Source organism: Phodopus roborovskii, unplaced genomic scaffold, assembly GCF_943737965.1.
Source record: "Phodopus roborovskii unplaced genomic scaffold, PHOROB, whole genome shotgun sequence".
Taxonomy (NCBI): domain Eukaryota; kingdom Metazoa; phylum Chordata; class Mammalia; order Rodentia; family Cricetidae; genus Phodopus; species Phodopus roborovskii.
Window position 1 is genome coordinate 2987337 of NW_026126541.1, and position 13316 is coordinate 3000652.

The window sequence follows — 13316 nt, forward strand, 5'->3', positions numbered from 1 at the left end:
CTGAGAAGTCTCCCCATGTGAACAGCAGCCTCAACTCATGTGAGGAGAAAAAAAAAAAAAAAAAAAAAAACCATGGATTTCCTTTTCATCAAAAACACACAAGCTCAGCATCACGGAGGAAACAATTATTCATAAGGTCTAAACTGTGCAAGCCTGACCTGCCATCCCACAGGGAGAGGGTACAAGCGGCTAATAGCTTGGGCGTGATTAATTTGGGCAAGATTAAGTTTGTGTTTTCAGTGGGTCCAATCCACACAGCGTAGAGGCTGTGCAATTGCTTGCTGCCCCTAGTGTGTGCTCATCAGCCTTGGAAATAAGGAAGCAAGGCTTCGGAGGGAAGCAGCCTCCTCCACTGGGCTTCACAGAAGCTTCTTGATGTGTACTGTGGGTTGGTGAGTGGGCATCTCTTTGCTTTGGAAAAAATGAGACCCTGGAAGATCATCTCCAGGGCAGAAGGCACTTGCTGGCTGAGTGTCTGGGGCAGAAGGGGCCGTAACCGTCATTACTGTCGGGCTTAGGTCTCCACTAACACGTGTATAAAACATTCTTCTGCCAAATTTGAGGCTGACCAGTGTTATGTCAATACAGAGCTGCCTTGCTGATTCTACCAGATGCCAATTTAGCTTACCCTTCCATTATCCAGGAGAGAGCCTGAGGTCCAGACTGAGCAAGGACCATGGCTAGGACGGCTGCTGCAGCCAGTTCCTAGACCTTTGCCAGCACCCCCTCTTACATCTTCTGGCTACTATCAACATAAAGCAGATTCCAGCAGCCACAGACCAGAGCTCTGGCAAGGGAAGTCCACCAGTGCAGTTCCGGGGATGTTTCCTGGCAGGAGGAGAATCTGAACCGGACCCGGACACACAGACAACACTGACAACATTTATTACTGATAACACCTGCCTGCCCGGCCCCCAGCCTCTCACTGAATCCCTATCACATCCCACCTGACAGCTGTGGACAATGGCCACTCGATTCTCCATCCTGCTCTGACTAGAGACAGACAACCTCCTTCAACAGAAACACCTCCCGAAACAGAGGCGGAAAAGGGGGTGTGGGGATTTAGCTCAGTGGTAGAGTGCTTGCATAGCTAGAACAGGGCCCTGGGTTCAGTCCTCAGCTCTAAAAAAAAGGAGATGGGGGAGAGAGGGAGACAGGGAGAGGAGAGAGAGGGAGGGAGGGGGAGGGAGGGGGAGGGAGAGAGAGAGAGAGAAGGAAAAGAACGATCACTCAAAATGTGACCATGCTTAGCTTTAGGCATGGGGAGCACCACAGAGAGACATATCTTTTTATCCAATAGCCAGAAAAAAAGCCCAAACTCTGAAATCAGCAGAGGATCTGCAGCAGATAGACACCAGGGTCTGTTTGTCTTGCAAGAGTTTGAAGGGGCACAGTCTATGAACACACATGGTCTACAAGCAAAGGACACGGCTTGTGAGTAACAATGGGTTAGCGGTCACACACACCCACACATCGGAGACCACATCCTTCAGGTAACCCCACCACACACACACACACAGCATACACAGAGTTACAGGTACAGTCAATCTTGGTTTGTAGGCTCAAGAGCCTGGGAACAGCTAAGGGATCCAACTGGAGAGAGAGAGACAGACAGAGAGAGAGAGAGAGAGAGAGAGAGAGAGAGAGAGAGAGAGAGAGAGAGAGAGAGACTAACAACAGAAGACTCTGTGTTGACATGCAGAGTCTTCTAGGACGTGTTTTAAGAAGAAGAATTAAAGCACATAATGTGTGAAACAGTGCATGAAGTCTGATAGGTTTGCATAAGAAAGGAGACAGAGACACGCACACACACAGAGATAGACACACACACACAGAGAGAGAGAGAGAGAGAGAGAGGGATAGAGAGAGGTTTTCCGATGCACCCCCTCATTGTTTTTGGAGCCACCCCACCTGGATTACGCCTTTCCATCTGCTGACTCCTGTGCCCACGGCAGGCAGTCCAAGCTGCTATCCCTTGTTGCTGTTCCTTATGGCTTTTTTTTTTTCTTTATGCTCATGTCCAATGCTGAGAAGAGACAAGAGGCACAAGAGAGAGAGAAGGAAGTACCAACTACTTCCTGCGGCAGATGCAAGCCTAGCCTAGGGCCATCACTCTGACTTTCCTCTTCTGGGAACTCCTGTTAGGGCAGTGGAGGGTCCCTGCTGAGGTAGGTTCCCCCAGAACCAGGTTGAATACTTCGGATGGCCTGTTGAACCTACAGCTCCTTGGCTGCAGTGCAAGGTGTGGTTTTCATTTGTGACAAGACAATGTGTAACTCTAAAATGCAGGCAGGGCTCATTCCTTCTGTCCTTCTCCTCTTCCCCTCAGTCACCCAGATGGTTTAGGGTATGTTGGGACTGTAAGAGCTGATGTTGGGAAAGGTGACTATGGAGGAGACAATCCCTGGCATCAGGGATTGTCAGAGCCTGAACTGCATGGCCAGATACAGACACAGGAGACCCCAAAACCCAGAGACAGGGTTTGCTTCTAGAAAGACCCAGAAGTCAAGGGAAAACCGCACTTGAAAGCCGCTGGGAGGGAGTGGGGAAGCTGCCAGGAATAAACAGGCTTCTTTTCCTTTTTCTCCTTAAAAAAAATATAAAAATAAAAAAGCAAGACACACCATTTGCCAAGTGTGCAGAGCTCAATGTCTGATTAATGTCCACAGGGGATTTTCTAAATCAGGGGGAAAATAATGCAGCTAGGAAAAGAGTTGAGTCAGGAAATCTCAGGAGCTGAGAAGTGGCCATTACTGATACAGGGGTGGATGGAGGCTTCAGGGATCAGCATATCATTTGGGAGGCCCCTGGGACCGCAAGGGAAAGATGGCTCCTAGCACTGGCTTGCACAAGTCCCCACCCTCCCCCTGCTCCTGCCCATCTAGGTGGACAGCACGGGGTGAAGATCCATGTCACTTAGTTCTTCAGTGATTTGCTATGGCACATGGCTAGTTCTACCCAAGTTGGAGGTGTTCACTGCCCCCAGGAACCCACAGCTCTGCTTCTCAGCTTCAGAGGAGTCATCCACAGAGCTATGCTGGGAAGGTGGAAAGCGGGGGAGGAGCTTGAGCATTCCAGGACTCATTCTGTGTCCTCCCTCCCTGTCTCCTCTCTTCCTCCCTCCTCCCTTCCTCCCTCCCTCCATCCCTCCCTCCCTCTCTCCATCCCTCCCTTCCTCTCTCTTCCTCCCTCCTTCCCTCCCTCCCTCATCCCTCCTTCCCTCCTTTCCTCTCTCCCTTCCTCCCCTCCTTCCTTCCTCCCTCCCTTCCTTCCTTGACACTCACTTAACCATCTCTGTTTCCCACATAGAACTCCACAATGTCCTACACAATAACCGAACAAGTTTTAAACAGAAGAGCAAACTCACCTGGCAGAAATCAGGCAAACCTCACCCAGAGCCTCCCTCCTAGACACAGCCAAAGACTCAGACAAGAATAGCAGCCACTTTAAAAAGTTCTTCCCTGTTCTCTCCCTCCCATTCCCCATCCTCTTTCTGTCTTGGGATAATGAGTGCCCTTGTTTATAGTTGCTACCTGAGATAGAAACTCTCGGAGGGAGCCTGCCAGCTGCTCTGCCCACCCAGTTACTATTGAGGAAGCACTATTGGGGGGGGGGGGACCCTGCCGCCTTCCTGACTGTCTGGACATGGGTGGGGTAACCCAGAACACATCCCAGCGGGAGCATCAGACACTGGGCGGTTTTACAACAGACTGGACAAGCTGATCGTATTGCACAGGGCCGGTACCGTTGCCAATCCTCACAGGGCATGGCATAGGTGTCCTGGGGCTGAGCTGGAGTGACTTCTGATTGGCTGAGCAACCATCAGACATGTCTGAAAAAGGAACCTAGCATCCTCACATGAAGAAGTAAGCCCGCCACAAACCTCCCGCACATAGTGCAGGCACCCAGCTTACTCTCCACAAGTGTCTCCTTAGTGTTTGGGTTACACAGGCACCCGGCTGCCGGCTCTGAAGTCTCCCCTCTTTCTCACTCCGACCCCCATCTTCCAGAGTTCTCAGAGTCCTGAGCCCTCCTAGGTCTGAGTTGCTTTTTGTGCCAGTGCAGGCTCACTTTCCGAAAGGTGGCTTTGGGAAAGGCCTTTTGAAAGCCCTTGAGCTGAGATGCAGGCAGGGTATCTTACAGATGCCTTCCCAGAAGTCCCTTCAGCAAGGGGAGGCACAGCCTGAGCTGCATTCCCAAGACCAGAGCAGCATAGGACAGTGTGACATTTGGTGTTGGCCGGCCACTCTTCTCTCAAGGCCCAAACGTAGGCGAGGTCCTGGCTGCTGAAGAGTTTCCTGTACACGTTCTCCTCCACTCCACGCTAGATCATCTCTCCCTTAAAAAGGACTAGAGAAACTTTACCCAGAACCTCTGGAGCCTGTCTCCCTGGGGCAGAGGTAGGCTGCTCAGATGGGTGAGGGACCAGGGAGCCAGGAGATATTTGGGGCTGGATTGGAGCGCAATCAGGGGCTGGGAGCCTAGAGGCTTGCCAGAGGTTCAGGCCTTCCACAATTCCTGAGTTAAATGTCCACAGATGGTGAGGGCAACAAAATGGCTGTGGTATCCTGTATTCAGTCAACAAACATCATGCCAACAGGCACTCGCATTCCAGGCGCTGTCCAGACCCTGAAGATGTGAAGCACGGAGATTCTGACCCCATGGAAAGAGAGTAAACGCACAAACTCAGAAACTAAAACACCGAAGTGAGAGCTAGCAGGGCTCTTTGTGCAGGCGCATGGGATCAAGGGAGTGTGCCACCCACCTCAGGCTCAGTTGAGGCTCAGAGGACACAGGAGTGGGGACCCCACAGAAGGCCTCAGGTGGGCTGTCAGCAAGGGGCAGCCGGCGGCACCCAGCAGGGACGCTCTGGGTCTGACCCTTCATGAGATGGAAGCTGGCCTTCGCAGGAGCTTCAGTGTGCAGGTTGCTACAGAGGTGAGGGTGGTTTATGTCATGTATGGCTTGACCATTGCCTGTTTGTCTACCCAGCCACCCATGATGACGAGATCCCATCCCACACTGGTTAGAATGACCAGCCAGCAAAGCAAAGAGCTCATCTGCAGTACGCTGGTGAGATGCAGAGTCACCGTGAGCCTGGTTTGAATTGCTGGAATCATGGACTCAGAGGACTACTCCAGCAGAGGTAGTCAGAGCCTGGTGATCCGGGACCCTACGTAGTCACCTATGGTGCCAGAGCCTGCCTTCATGTTCACCCCAAAGTAGAAAAAGTCATTGATTTTTATAAATAATAGATAGGCAAACTGGAACAGAAAAGAGGTATTGTTGCCTAACATGAATAACTCCCAAAGGCGTGGTCTAGAGTGCCTAACACCACCGGCAGCCCCTGATGTCGTGGTCGGCAGAGACAGCAGGAAGTTCTAAGGCTGTGTCGCCGTCTCCTATGATATTCTGCAAAGGGCGGAAGTGTTAACATAGGAGAGATGAGGTGGTTGCCAGGGAGGAAGTGGAGAAACATGCAACCCGTGGCGTGGACCGTGAGACTGGCTGTTGCATCATGGGGCAATCCCACGGCGGACAATCCAGGGAATTAGTTTAGGGTGGATCTTTCTGCCCTAGCCGGGAGCCAATCCTTTCTGGATACAGTCTCACAGACATGGTACAGGTCACTAATTCTGAACCAAGAAGATGGTCTGTGAGGTTGACTAGAAGGTCTAGCAGAATAATCAACAGCTCCTTAGCTGTTACTAGGCTTGTTACTAGCCAACTCTTACATTTAAATGATCCCATATTCCTTTTTTCGTTTGTTTGTTTTGTTTTTTGTTTGTTTGTTTGTTTTTGTTAGTTTGTTTTCTCTGTGTAACAGCTCTGGCCTTTGTAGACCAGGCTGGCCTAGAACTCACAGAGATCACCTGCTTCTGCCTCCCGAGTGCTGGGATTAAAGAGTGTGCCACCACTACTGAACCCATATTTCTTATCTACGATTTGCCACATGGCTTGGTACCTTTCCACAGCATGGCACGCCCATCTTGCTTCTCTCTGAATGTGCTTGCGACTCTTATAACTCCGCCCTTCTTCCTCCCAGCAGTCTCCTTGTCTAATTCTCCTGTCTAACCTTATCCTGTTCCGGTATTGGCCAGTCACCATGACTTATATCCGCACAGAGTAAAGGAGTGTGCCACAATAATTGCCTTTGAAAACCGAGAATGTTCCCCATCTCACCTAGGATTCCAAGTCCCACTGAATGCCACACCTCACTGCTCCTCACAGCAGAGGGTGGGAACATCCTCCACCGAGCCCAGATACCCTGAGCCCCTTGTGTTGTGGTGGGGTGCGAGATGTCCAATGGAAATGGCTGTCTCACATTATCACCAACCACACACACCCCTTAATCCAGAAGAAGGTGGGAAGAAGCCACGTGGCGGTCAAAGGAGAGAAAACATTGTGATTTCACCAGAGTTGTGGCAGCGGCTCCTTTGGAAAATTGATGGGTTACGTGAACACTTCACTTCCATTTATTTCAGGGAGGAAAAAAAAAAAAAAGCCCAACAGGAATCAGTTACTCTAATTGTTATTAGGTTTAGCTCAAACACACCATTGGTGTTGGCAGTCAAGTGGTGTGGGCTATTTATTTGAAGGATCCTTGATAATCCATGTTTATTGATTTAGCTAAGCAGGTGCATGCAACACTGTTTACTGAGAAGAAAAAGATGCCTTGTATTCAGCGAAACAGAACCACTCTATGGGCTAAAAAGAGCCATATTACCGTCTAAAGAAAGAAAGAAAGATGTTGAAAGAAAATAACCAAATGCAGTGCTGGCTAAACTCTCAGTTCGGAAGAACTTGGAGTCACATTGAAATGGCAGCTCGAGAGCCAGGGAGATAGCTCTGTTGCTAAAGCACTTGCCAGACAAGCAAGAGGTTGCCAGGTGGGCACGGAAGCTCGCAGGTAACTTCTGTCTTAGACTGCAGAGACAGCTTCCCCTGAGAAATAAGCCATGTTGGCAAACTCTAGGTTTGACTGAGACCTTGCCTTACAAAAATGAATAGAGTGGATATCATGCCTACACACACACACACACACACACACACACACACACATGTGTGACTATCCTCACATACAGATGCATCCACACACATCTGAACATGCATGAAACATGCACCACATACACACACACATAAAGATGATGAGGACAACGATGGCATGGTGTCTCGCAAAGTGAGGAGGACCTCTCAAAACCCAGAAATGGAGCAGACAAGAATCCTCGCTCTTACGCTTGCTGCCCAGAGACCTAACTTCTTGTGAAGGAGATGGGGGAGGGTCTGCAGATGTGACCAAAGAAGGTCTTCTGTACTCGGTGCGTGCGTGTGATGAGGAGGGAGAATGCTTGGTGCAAAGGGGACAACTTGACACATATTCACAGGCACTTTAGAAGACGCAGTATTAGCGATTGCATTAAAGAAAAGTAGCACACAGAGAGCTACACATGGCCAAAGCTGACAGGCTCCTTTCAGACATAAGGAAATTCTCTTACACACAGATCTTTGGGGTGTTGCTAGGTGGTCCCTGGAGAGCAACCAGCCATCTCTTTAGGAAGAAATCTATTTAATAGGCCCGCTCACATCCTGCTTTACTTTCTCACACTGCCCATCTGGATAGGGAGGAGCGATGTTCTTGTTGTCCGTAGATGGTAACAAGTGTAGGTACTGTGGTGTTGTGTCAACAATGGTCTGGACTTGCACCAGACTCCAGGAAAGCAACGACGTCAGTGCTCTGTGGGCACCCTCCCCCGACAGTGTCCCCTGTCCCTTCCTCACTGAAGCTATTGCTCCTGAAGGCTCAAGCCAGATGCCATCATGACCACAGCTCTGTCAGGGTTAGCTCACTCAGACACATTTTGAGCATCGAAGCTGCTCTAACTAATGCCAGTCCAACCAGCCTCTTCCAGTAAGTGTCCCACCCACATCCTTGTGTCTACTCTTGCTTGTGGACTCCTATAAGTCCTGCATTCAGCTCAGTAAGCCAGAGCAGTTCTCTTAAAACACATGTGGTACAGCTAAAGCCAAGTGCTGTACCTTACAGCGCTGTCTTCAAAGGCGCACTCCTGTTTCCAGAAGACCTGTGTAGGGATGCCCATGGCAGCACGTGTCGCAAGACTGGTGTCTTGGTTAGGGTTTCTACTGAGAAGAGACACCATGACCATGGCAACTCTTACAAGGAAAAGTCCAGTACATTATCATCATGATGGGAGCATGGCAGCGTGAAGGCAGATGTGGTTCTTGGAGCCCTAGATCTTGCGGGAAACAGGAAGTTGACTGAGACACTGGGCAGTACCTGAGCATAGGAAACCTCAAAGACACATACATCTACAGTAACACACTTCTTCTAACAAGACGTACCCACTCCAACAAAGCCACACCTCCTAATAGTGCCACTCACTATGAGGTTATGGGGGCCAGTTACATTCAAACCGCCCAAAACACCAAGGAAGTCATTAGTTGTACAATGGAGGAATGCCACTCAGTCTCTCCTTGACGTGACACAGCATCGGGCACAGAAAACTTTCATTTACACTTCACAGATGGGGGAGTCTTACTGGAAACAGAAATCAACACAAGAAGCAGACATTAAAAAATACATCTAGTCATCCATAGATGTGAGCTGTTTCCTGTGTGTACATGTGCACCAGTGTGCACACATGTACGTGTGTGCCCACATGTGTATGTGCATGCATGCATGCACGTGTGTGTGTGTGATCTATGAGGTGTCATTTCTTAAACTGTCCACTTTATTTATTGAGACAAGATCTCTCATTGCCCTGGAACTGACTGAGTAGACCAGGCAGCCAGCTAGCAAGCCCCAGGAATCAGCCTGCTCCCACGTCCTGGGCACTGGTATTCACACGTATGCACCACCATCCTCACATGGGTTTTGGGGATCAAACTCAGGCCCTCAGCTTACGGGGCAAACACTTCACCAACTGAGCCATCTCCACTGATTACGCGTAGTTCTCAAGTAGGCCAAAGTGATTTAGAGGTGGAAGTCAAGTTAATGTTATGTTTGGGGTGCAGAGCGGCAACAGGAAGAAGCCTGGAGGGGGGCACCCTGGGGATGCTGGAGTGCCCGGGCTGGAGGCGCTCAGGAGGTGCCCTGCTGACTTGGAAATTCCACTGTGCTCTTACGGTTCAAATGCTCTTCCGTCTCTTATACCACCCTTCAACAAAGTGTATAACCTTTGGATGATTGCACAAGGAAGACTGAGAGTAGACGGACACACAGTTCCCAAGAACGCCCTTGTCAGATGCTCCGAGTGAAGTGTTTAGAACAAATCCAGGGTACTCTGCATCCTCGATGTGGAATAAGTTGGGTTCAGTTAGAACGTTTCCGGGCCATTAAAGAAACTTTCCGCTCTAACCAGAGCCTATCCCACCCCATGCTTCCTGTCTCTGTACCTCACGCAGTATTTTTAATGTACAGTTTGGGTTTTGGTTTCTTGAGCACGGACTCACTAAGTAGTCCAGGATGCCCCAAAACTCACCATGAAGCTTGCCTCAAACTTGTGGGTATTTTTCCTGCCTCAAGCTGCAATCACAGGAATACTGCATTATGTGAGCAGGACTGAGGCTGATTGATGGTGTGGCATAAATCCAAATTCTGATATCTCTATCCAGATATCACAGAGAAAGTTAAGTTTTGAAGCCATGCTCAAAACCTATACCCCTCCACCCCCACACACAGCCACTGTGCAAGGATTCACCAAAACCTCTGCAGCTCTGCTGATGAGAGACTTCTTGTCACCCCGCACACATACTCTTGCTACGCCTCAGACATGGTAGCCTCCAGAAAGCCAGAAATACCCACCTCAAGTCTTTTGGACAACCTGCCTGTGCTCCTGTGTTACGAGTAGATTTTTTTTTCCCGCCTGCCTGGTCCCACAGCCATGCCAGCCCCAATTAACACACAGAGACATTGCATTAGATATAATTCTGTTGGTCAGTTAACTAGTTTCTTATCAGCTAGCTCTGTCTTAAATATTAACCCATTTCTATTCATCTAAGTACTTCCACGTGCTCTTACATTACCGGAGAGAGGGGCTGGTGTTCTTCTCTCCGTCCTCCATCTTGAATCTCCTCCCTACTACTTCCTCTCTCCTCCTCGTCTCCTAGTCCCTCCTGCCTTGCTTTCCTATTGGCCAACAGTGCTTTATTCATTAACCAATACGAGAAACATATTTACAGAATGACATCTCCCATCACTCCTGGGACACTATATTTTAAATATCTTTATTTAATTTCTGATACTTTATACATACCTACATACTACATAAAGCACACACATGAAATATTGTGATTGCGGTCCCCCATGACTTCCCTGAGCCCACTCCCATCCCTCCCTATTCCCTGCCCTACTCTCTTGTTTTCTCTTTAGGTCCTGTGTACCCCGCCACAGCTGCTGTGTTCACAGTGATATCGGCCATGACATCTATCTCAAAGTGAAGATTCAGGTGCCCCCTTTTCCTTAGCCTCTGGTTTTTTTGCCCATCTCAGCAAATTCTTTCCCAACCACCAGCCTTTGCCATTCTCTTCTGCGCTCTCTCTCCCTGGCTTTATTGCCTATGATGTATTGCGCCATTAGATATGTATGACTCTGCCCTCTCTTCTCACACTAGAATCTGGGGTGATCGCTGACTGTATCTGTTCCATCTTTCTCTACTTCCTGGCATTGGGCTTTGAGGATGGCCTCATTCCTTTGGAGTTTCCATTTCCTTTTGTTTGCACAAAGGTGGCTGCTGGCACCATGAGTAAAACAGCACCAGCCCTTCTGTGGGAGCTGATACTGCTCCTGCCCAAGGGGACACTCCATTCTATCGGCCTGAGAGTCAGCCTGGTGGCCCAGGAGATGCTGCAGTTCATGGAGGTCTTGTGAGTCTTCCTCCCTGGGCTCAGTCAGAGCAAGTGAAGTCTTGCCATTACTGATTCGTAAACATGAAAAAAAATAATTTAATATGAAATAAAGGCTGAGTTTGGTAGGCCCCTGTCATCTACAGAATCATTTCACATGTTCATTCTTGTGGAGAGGCAAGGAAATTCATTTGTGAGTTGGCTTCGGCTGGATCCTTGATGGAACGTCCCGAGCTTGCGAGCTGGAAACTATGAATGCTGGTGATTAACTCTAGTGTTCCAGAGACAAGAGTGGTACAGGACTGACTGTTGGGTCTCAGCATCCTTGTGTTGCCATAGCAATCTAGTGGGTATGCTTTAAGAGAAGGGGAGACAGGCAGAAAGAAAGAAAAAGTAGGAAGTGGAAAATGGTGGCTGAAGCTTCCTGGCCAGGGTCCTGATCACCAGAACTAAGCAAAAGCCAGGCAGTCTAGTAGATACCTATAATCACAGGACTAGGGAGGCAGAGCCACCAGATCCCATGCAAGCTGGCATTAACACGTGCCAGTTTCAGGGAAGAGCCTTCCTCAGTAGAATAAAGTGGAGCGTGATGGAGGAGGATACTGGATATCAGCCCCAGGCACCCACATGTGTTCCCCGCACACATATGCATGCGCACATGTAAACATGCATATATGTGTGGACACATACACCACACGAGCATGTTCAAAGTTAAGTATGCTCACAGGCGGTATTTCCTACCTTCTGACTCCTAAGGATCATACATTCAGGACTCTGTCCATTTGACAGGGCAACTCAGCGCAGCACCGGGCAGGCTTCCAGAACTGTCTCCTCCTCAGTGTGTGTGTGTGAAGAATGCTAGTGTCTTCATCACAAGTGACTTGTGGAGAATGAATTGGGTAAGACACGGCACATCACATATCTAGGAAAAGCACTATAGTAAAAACAGGATCATTGCTAATCCCTTTTGGGTGGAAACCCATTTGCATTGTGAATCGCATGTAATGGTTTTTGAGTGGAATGAGACTGTTCCTGAGACACCGTCACCCACGTGGTCTAGCTCAGCTGGGAACAATAAAGAAGAAATGAAGAATGAACGAGGTAGCCAAACAAAACTCCTGTGCAGAGTGAGCTGAAATCCAGGGGACACGCTTCCTTTTTAGCAGGCTAAACAGACGTGGCATATTGACTGTAAAATTTACACGCCATATGCCCAGGTGTGAAAAAAAGAAAAACTATTTATTTTTCCTCCACCATTGGTTCTCGTTGTAGCCCAGTTCACAGCTAGTCAAGGCAACCCAGACACATGAAGGTTTCTTGTAGGCTGTAGATCTGCCCCTTTCTTTCTTCTCAGAGCACATCTACAGTCTTGTTGAGTGAGGAGCTGGGAACATGGTGCTTGTGTCTCCACATCCACGGAGAAGACTCCATGTCACCCTCTGTGGCGGGTTTCTGGTAATGACCGCCATGTTGTCCTCTTCTGACCTAATCACTGGCGTACGATCTATGGGCTGCTTCTAGGAACCAGACCTGGACCCCCCCCAACATGTGTGTGACTACACATGGCACCGCACCCCTACATGTGTTCACATCCTCTTTTGTCCTTGTCCAAGGAGTCAGGTGAGTAGGCTGGGCCTCAATTCTCTTTCCCAAACTCTTTCTTCTGTGTTCTTCTGTCTTCCATCCACACATCTGCGGTCTCCTCTTTCTATGGATGAGGACAGGTGTTCATGGGAAGGGTCCCCATAGGTTGCTGGGTTTAACACTCGGTCCTTGATTGGCGGAAGTACTTACTGGAGGTGGACTTTTGAAGGCCACGCCCATCTCTGGATGGGGTCTGGATTTCTGTGTCTTATCAGGGTTCCTGGAAGTGAATGTGCACCTTATACTCCTATAACCATGCCCTCCCTCACCATAATGATCTGGAGTTCCTGACATGGAGAGCCAAAACAATCTCCTCCTCCTAATTAGGTTGTCTCTACTGGCCATGTGGTCACATTGGTGGCAAGTGGTAACACAACAGGTTACTGTCATCTCAAACATCAACCGAACCTACGGCTTGGGCTAGCTCTCAGGTCTTAATAAACACACACTGGGGATTAAATATTACTATACCCCACTTTTTTTAATTTTAACTTCATCTTTGGGGACATAGAACTATGGTGTATCTTAAGACTGAAACATTTTTGTTTTCATTTGTATGTGTGTGTGTGTGTGTGAGAGAGAGAGAGAGAGAGAAAGAGAGAGAGAGAGAGTTTGTGTATGTCTGTATATCCACATGCATGTGCAAGCTCACAGTTGATGTCAGGAGTCATCCATGACAACTCTTGGGCATGATTCAGTGAGGCCGGTCTCTTGATCAAAGCAAGGGCTTTCTAACATGGCTAGTCTAGTCTCACTAGCCAGCTTGCTCTGGGGCCTCTTCTGCCCCCATCTCAATGATGGAGCTCCAA